The 5989-nt window shown below is 40.8% G+C and overlaps 1 long non-coding RNA gene across 1 annotated transcript; it reads right to left on the minus strand.

Moving 5' to 3' along the window:
• Positions 1-1124: 1124 nt before the first annotated feature.
• Positions 1125-5611, minus strand: LOC131384005 (uncharacterized). Its single transcript, XR_009214453.1, has 3 exons — positions 5516-5611; positions 2717-2832; positions 1125-1298 (listed from the first exon to the last, which is right to left on the minus strand). It is a non-coding gene; the product is annotated as an uncharacterized LOC131384005 (long non-coding RNA).
• Between the last annotated feature and the right edge of the window lie 378 nt (positions 5612-5989).

The following is a 5989-nucleotide window of genomic DNA, read 5'->3' on the forward strand; positions in this document are numbered from 1 at the left end:
GTGAGGGAGGTATGTAGCTTTTCTTTCTTTCTTTCTTTCTTTCTTTCTTTCTTTCTTTCTTTCTTCTTCGTAGCTGTCTTATTCAGGAACAGAATGGGAGGCAGGTTTACCCAATGCAGTTCCCAGGTTGACTTTTCCCCTGGGCTTGGTGATTTTGGAGTCCAGAGACTTACTTTCCTTTCACAGGGGGAAGGAGGGAGATGGAAGGCAGAGGAGAATCCTAAGAATTTGCTTAAGCTGGGACAGCAGTTGGTGTTATTATCATTATTACTATTCCTACTATTGACATTTACTGAACACTTATGTGCCAGGCATTTGTGTTAAGCATTATTATTATTATTATATAACATATGGCAATGTCAGTAGAAGAGTTTGAAGATACGGGAATGAGAAGGGCTGCTTCATGAGTTCAACTCTTAGGAAGGCCAGGAAGGGATATGCAATGTAAATATGATAAGGTTTTGTCTGTTGAGCATATTTTTGCTCAAGAAATGCTACTTTCCCACCTGATGTCCCCACTTCCCTCTCCACTCTCTGAATCCTGGGATGAGCACTTGACCCACGGTGGCTGACCATTTTCTTGGAGATGAGGCAGATGTGTGACTCAGGTTTGGCAATCAGAGTCCTTCCTGGTACTTTTATTTCAGTTACCAAGAAAATGAAATTTTATTTCCTGTGGTGTCATTATTTGTAAAGACAACAAAAGCTAGAATTGCTGGTGGCAATCTTTACCACCCACCTGGAGGTGACCTTCCTTGTGCTGAGGGATGGAGGAAAGAAAAGCTCAGAGGGGACAAGAAAAAGGCAAAGTCCTGAAAAACGAATTTGAACTCTTGGAAGTAGTTACGGTTAAAGCCAGCCCCATCCTTGGGGTTCATTTGCCTACGTTAGTTTGAATTAGGTGTTTATCACGACCAAAACCATCAGGGATAATATAGGGGAGGCAAAACATGCAAGGAGGGAATTAAAATAGAATGGGACTCTAGCTGTCACTTCTGTTGAAGCAGAAAGGAAACAGGGAAGGAGAGTAGAGTAAAGTTGATGGAGGGGAACAACAATTTATAAAGGTTTTCCTCTGATTACTTCTGTTTCCTCTATCATAAATAAGGCTATGTTACCTTCAAATTGTGATGGCAGAAGTGGCAAAACCTTCAGAAATGTGATGAAAATGTAGTCACTCAGGAGGAATTGGAGTAGAAACTCACTAAGAATGCACACCAAGAATGGCTGGGCATTGAGAAACCGTGGACGTGTGTGGCAGCATTCATGTATTTTTTCTTTCTTCTCCTTGCTTTGCCCTACAGCACAGGTGTAAGAATAGAAAAGGAAGATCACTTGGCTCATCTTGAATTTTATAGAATGTGCACAACGAATGGACAATAGGTTAAGGAAATTAAAGTTAAGATATTACAGAGAAAATGACTGAAGTAATGAACTATGGAATCTAAGCAACACAAAAAGAGAAATAAAGCCTGAATGGGACCCAATAGCCCAAAAGAAATGAAGATGCCAAGGTCATTGTGACATTAAATAGATACATGGTATAGTGGTACCAAGTGGATGAAAACTTGAATGATAAAAGACTGTGGTTAGAGGGTGGGATATTGGAGTTTAAATTTCATAGGTAGAATAGATGTAGGGAAGTCAAGATATGAGTTTAGGAAATGAGTGACTGAAGTGAAGAAGAAGACATTGAGCCCTCCTTCATAATACCTGAATTGTTTTTTTAATTATTTATTTATTTATTTATTTTTGAGATGGAGTCTCACTGTCATCCAGGCTGGAGTGCAGTGGTACGATCTCCACTCACTGCAACCTCTGCCTCCCAGGTTCAAGTGATTCTCCTGCCTCAGCCCCTCGAGTAGCTGGGATTACAGGCATGCATCACTATGGCCAGCTAATTTTTTGTACTTTTAGTAGAGATAGGGGTTTCACCATGTTGGCCAGGCTTGTCTCGAACTCCTGACCTCAAGTAATCCTCATGCCTGTAATTCTCCCAAAGGACTGGGATTACAGGCATGAGCCACTGCGCCCAGCCCCTTCAATTGTTTTTTTTATTTAAATCCACAGATATGAAATGAGCATTCAACACTCTTGGGTAATCCTTCTCCTTTGCTGTAGTACATTTGCCTTTTTACTCCTTAAGATGATTACTTGACATCTTCTCCTTAAATTTCTCTCATCTCCTCTTTCCATCATTCAATTTCTGTAGAATTCTCTGTTCTGTTCTCTCTCCCTTCCTAAGGACCACGCTTCTACAGGTATATAATTTTTCTATTACGTCATCAGTTTCCACTCACTGGGTCATTGCTATCTATATATACACATACCTTAATATCACCCATCATTGGAAAGATCCTCCATGATCTCGTGTCCCTTCAGCTGCCACTGTATGTCTCTATTTCTTTTCACAACAGACCTACCTAAAAGACTTGTATTCCTGGCTGTCTCCACTTCTTCACCTCTTATTTTTCACTCCTCCCACACTAGCTGGGCTTTTATTCCTACCACTTCTCTAAAATACTAGCCAAGATCACCAATGACTTACATTTCTCCAAAGCCAATGGTCAATGCTCGCTTCCTATTTTACTCACCCTCTCAGCAGTATTTTGCATGATTGGCCATTCCTTTCTTCTTGAAAGACTCTGTTCTCCAGACTCTGTGACAGTGTTTTTACATTTATCACACCAATAAATCTGGAAGCCCTTCGTCTTACCTAGTATTCCTCCTGTTAACCTGGCTTCTCTTTCTTAGTCCACTTGTGACCTGCTCTTCTTCCCATCTTCCAAATAATCTTTCCAGTCTCAAGGCTTCTGGGTGCATGCTCTGAATCTTGGAAAAAGAGGAAACAGGGAAAATGTTTATTTATTGTACTTTTTTTGCCCAGATTAATGAATGGACTCAGGGTTTTAAAGAGAGCCTTTGTCTGCAAAGATAAAAGAAAACAGAGTTACATTTGAAAATGTTATTAGCATATTTTAAAAATATATTCTCTGTATTTAAGATATTTAAAATCTTTTAGATACCCATTAATTTTCAGTTTATTCTTACCTTCTCCCCTGAGCTCCTGACTTCTATCACCACTGCCACTTGGATGTCCAGTAGTCATTTCAAACTTAACTTGGTCAAAACAGAACTACTTATTTCCCTACTCCCCCATTTCCATGTCTTGTTTAAGTTTAAATGTGCCTATTTAAGAAAAGGGCGGCCGGGTGCAGTGGCTCACGCCTGTAATCCCAGCACTTTGGGAGGCCGAGGCAGGCAGATCATGAGGTCAGGAGATCGAGACCATCCTGGCTAACACGGTGAAACCCCATCTCTACTACAAATACAAAAAATTAGCCGGGCGTGGTGGCAGGAGCCTGTAGTCCCAGCTACTCTGGAGGCTGAGGCAGGAGAATGGCGTGAACCCGGGAGACGGAGCTTGCAGTGAGCTGAGATAGCGCCACCGCACTCCGGCCTGGACGAAAGAGCGACAGTCTCAAAAAAAAAAAGAAAGAAAAGGCACGTCATTCACCTACTTGCTTCAGCAACACAACTGTGCATCATCCTTGGTTAAATCTCTATCATCTACTCTTTTCATCATTATTAGTTGATAGTCTTGCCTCGTGCATTATGTTAAAAATAGACGCAAATGATAACTAATCAATTTCCTTATCACCAAACCCAATAACCTACTTGTAACTTGATCCACTTACTCTTGTTTATTTCCAGATACAAAAATCTCTCATTCATACCCCGCATTTGTTTTATTTCCAAAATATGTACAACCCTAGTCCAAGCTGCCATCATGTCCCCTGGACTCTCCAAGCAGCCTCCCAACTGGCATTTCTGCCACCATTTTTCTCTCTCGATATCCATCTGCTCCATCTTCCACATCTCAGCCAGAGTGAGCTTTTAAAAATTTACGTGGTGGCTCATGCCAGCACTTTGGGAGGCTGAAGCGGGTGGATCACCTGAGGTCAGGAGTTTGAGACCAGCCTGGCCAACATGGTGAAATCCTGTCTCTACTTAAAATACAAAAATAAAATTAACTGGGTGTGGTGGTGGGCATCTGTAAACCCAGTTATTCGGGAGGCTGAGGTGGGAAAATCACTTGAACCCAGGAGGCGAAGTTTGCAGTGAACTGAGATTGCACCACTGCACTCCAGCCTGGGTAACAGAGTGAGACTCTGTCTCAAAAAAAAAAAATATATAAATCACATTGTCAACCTCCTGCTTAAAATCTTCCATTGGCTTTCATTATTCTTAGAAGAAAATCCATCTTTTTTTCTGCCTTTAAAATTTGCTACCTTTTCTGTCTGAAAAAGCGCTTCAGCCAGTATTTATAAGGCTGTCTCCAGAAGGTCCCAGCTTAAGCAGTCCTCCACCCCAGGTACTTTACCCTGTTTTCTTCATCATAATGATCAGCACTCATGTGAAATTACTTACTTATTTGTTCCCAACTTTATTATTCTAGTTTCCACCCCTTCACTATACCTACACACCAGAATGTAGTCTCTTTGAGGGTAGGGACTTTGTCCTAGTCATTCTCACATCCCAGAAGCTTGCACAGGACCTGACACATAGGAGGCACTCAATAAAGGTTTGTTCATTGACCAACTTTCCCTCCATTCCTCCCTCCTCAAACATACGTACCAGGGAAATCACACTAAACTGAACATCATATTGTTTTTCCTCCTTGCATGCCTTCACCCTGCTTCTAAACCTAGAAAAATCCTCATTTTTCTAAACTTAGCTTCAAATGCTACCACCAGAAGATTCTGAATTCAGACAGTAGTATCCTTAATGGAATCATCTTTGCTAAATTACATTAATGCAATATCCCTGGCTTTTATCAACAAATGTTTTAAGAAACTGCCATATAAATTTTTCTATTATTTTGTTACAGGAGCATTGTAGGGGACATGGTTTCTACTACAGTTCTCAGTAATCCCTCTTGAAAATTTTATTTTAGAACATACTTCCAAGGAAGGCTTGCTTTCTCCTGTGATAAACTGGTTTGCTTTTTCCTTTATGACAATAAACATGCAGTTGAGCTTGACTTACTTTTCTCTTTGACTACCAGAAAGTTCATAGCAAAAGTAGATGCTAAAGCATGGTGTAACTAGGCTATTCTTTTTTTTTTTTTTTTTTTGCCCAGGCTGGAGTGCAGTGGCGTGATCTCAACTCACTGCAACCTCTTCCTCCTGGGTTCATGCAATTCTCTGCCTCAGCCTCTCGAGTGGCTGGGATTACAGGCACCCGCCACTACACCCAGCTAATTTTTGTATTTTTAGTAGAGAGGGGGATTTCACCATCTTGGCCAGGCTGGTCTTGAACTCCTGACGTCGTGATCCACCCACTTCGGCCTCCCAAGATGCTGGGATTACAGACATGAGCCACCACGCCTGGCCAACTAAGCTATTCCGTTAACAAGAAATTTACTTCTCTGGCCTTGATTTTTTTACAATATTTATATTGTCCCTGGTTCTGACTCCTTATTTCTAAATTTTATCATTACTTTAATGCATACCTTTCCCAGTGCGAGCTGTCCTGATTCCTTTCCAGGAGGTAATGGTATACATAAATAAGGAATAGAGCAAGATTGTCTCTGTGTCACCATTTCCCATGTCCCCAAGCTGAATGAATTGCATCCTTTCTGTTCCTGTAGCCTTTGTTCCATTTCTAGTACAGCTCTCTTCACAATATCTATATAATATAGTAGTTAAGGAAGTAGATTCTGTAGCCAGATTGTGTGGATTTAGTTACTCATTTATTAACTGTGTGATCTTGGAAAACAACCTGTCTGTGGTTCACCTATAAAATAAGGATACTGATGATACCACCTCATAGGTTTGCTGTGAGGATTAAAGGCATTGATATGAAATGCTTAGAATGGTGCCTGGACTATACGAATGGGCTCAATAAAGTTAACGATTGTTATTATTATCATTATGCGATAGCTACATTCGTGCTAATTCTCCTGATATGTCCTGAACTCCTATAG

Source organism: Hylobates moloch, unplaced genomic scaffold, assembly GCF_009828535.3.
Source record: "Hylobates moloch isolate HMO894 unplaced genomic scaffold, HMol_V3 SCAFFOLD_8, whole genome shotgun sequence".
Lineage (NCBI taxonomy): Eukaryota > Metazoa > Chordata > Mammalia > Primates > Hylobatidae > Hylobates > Hylobates moloch.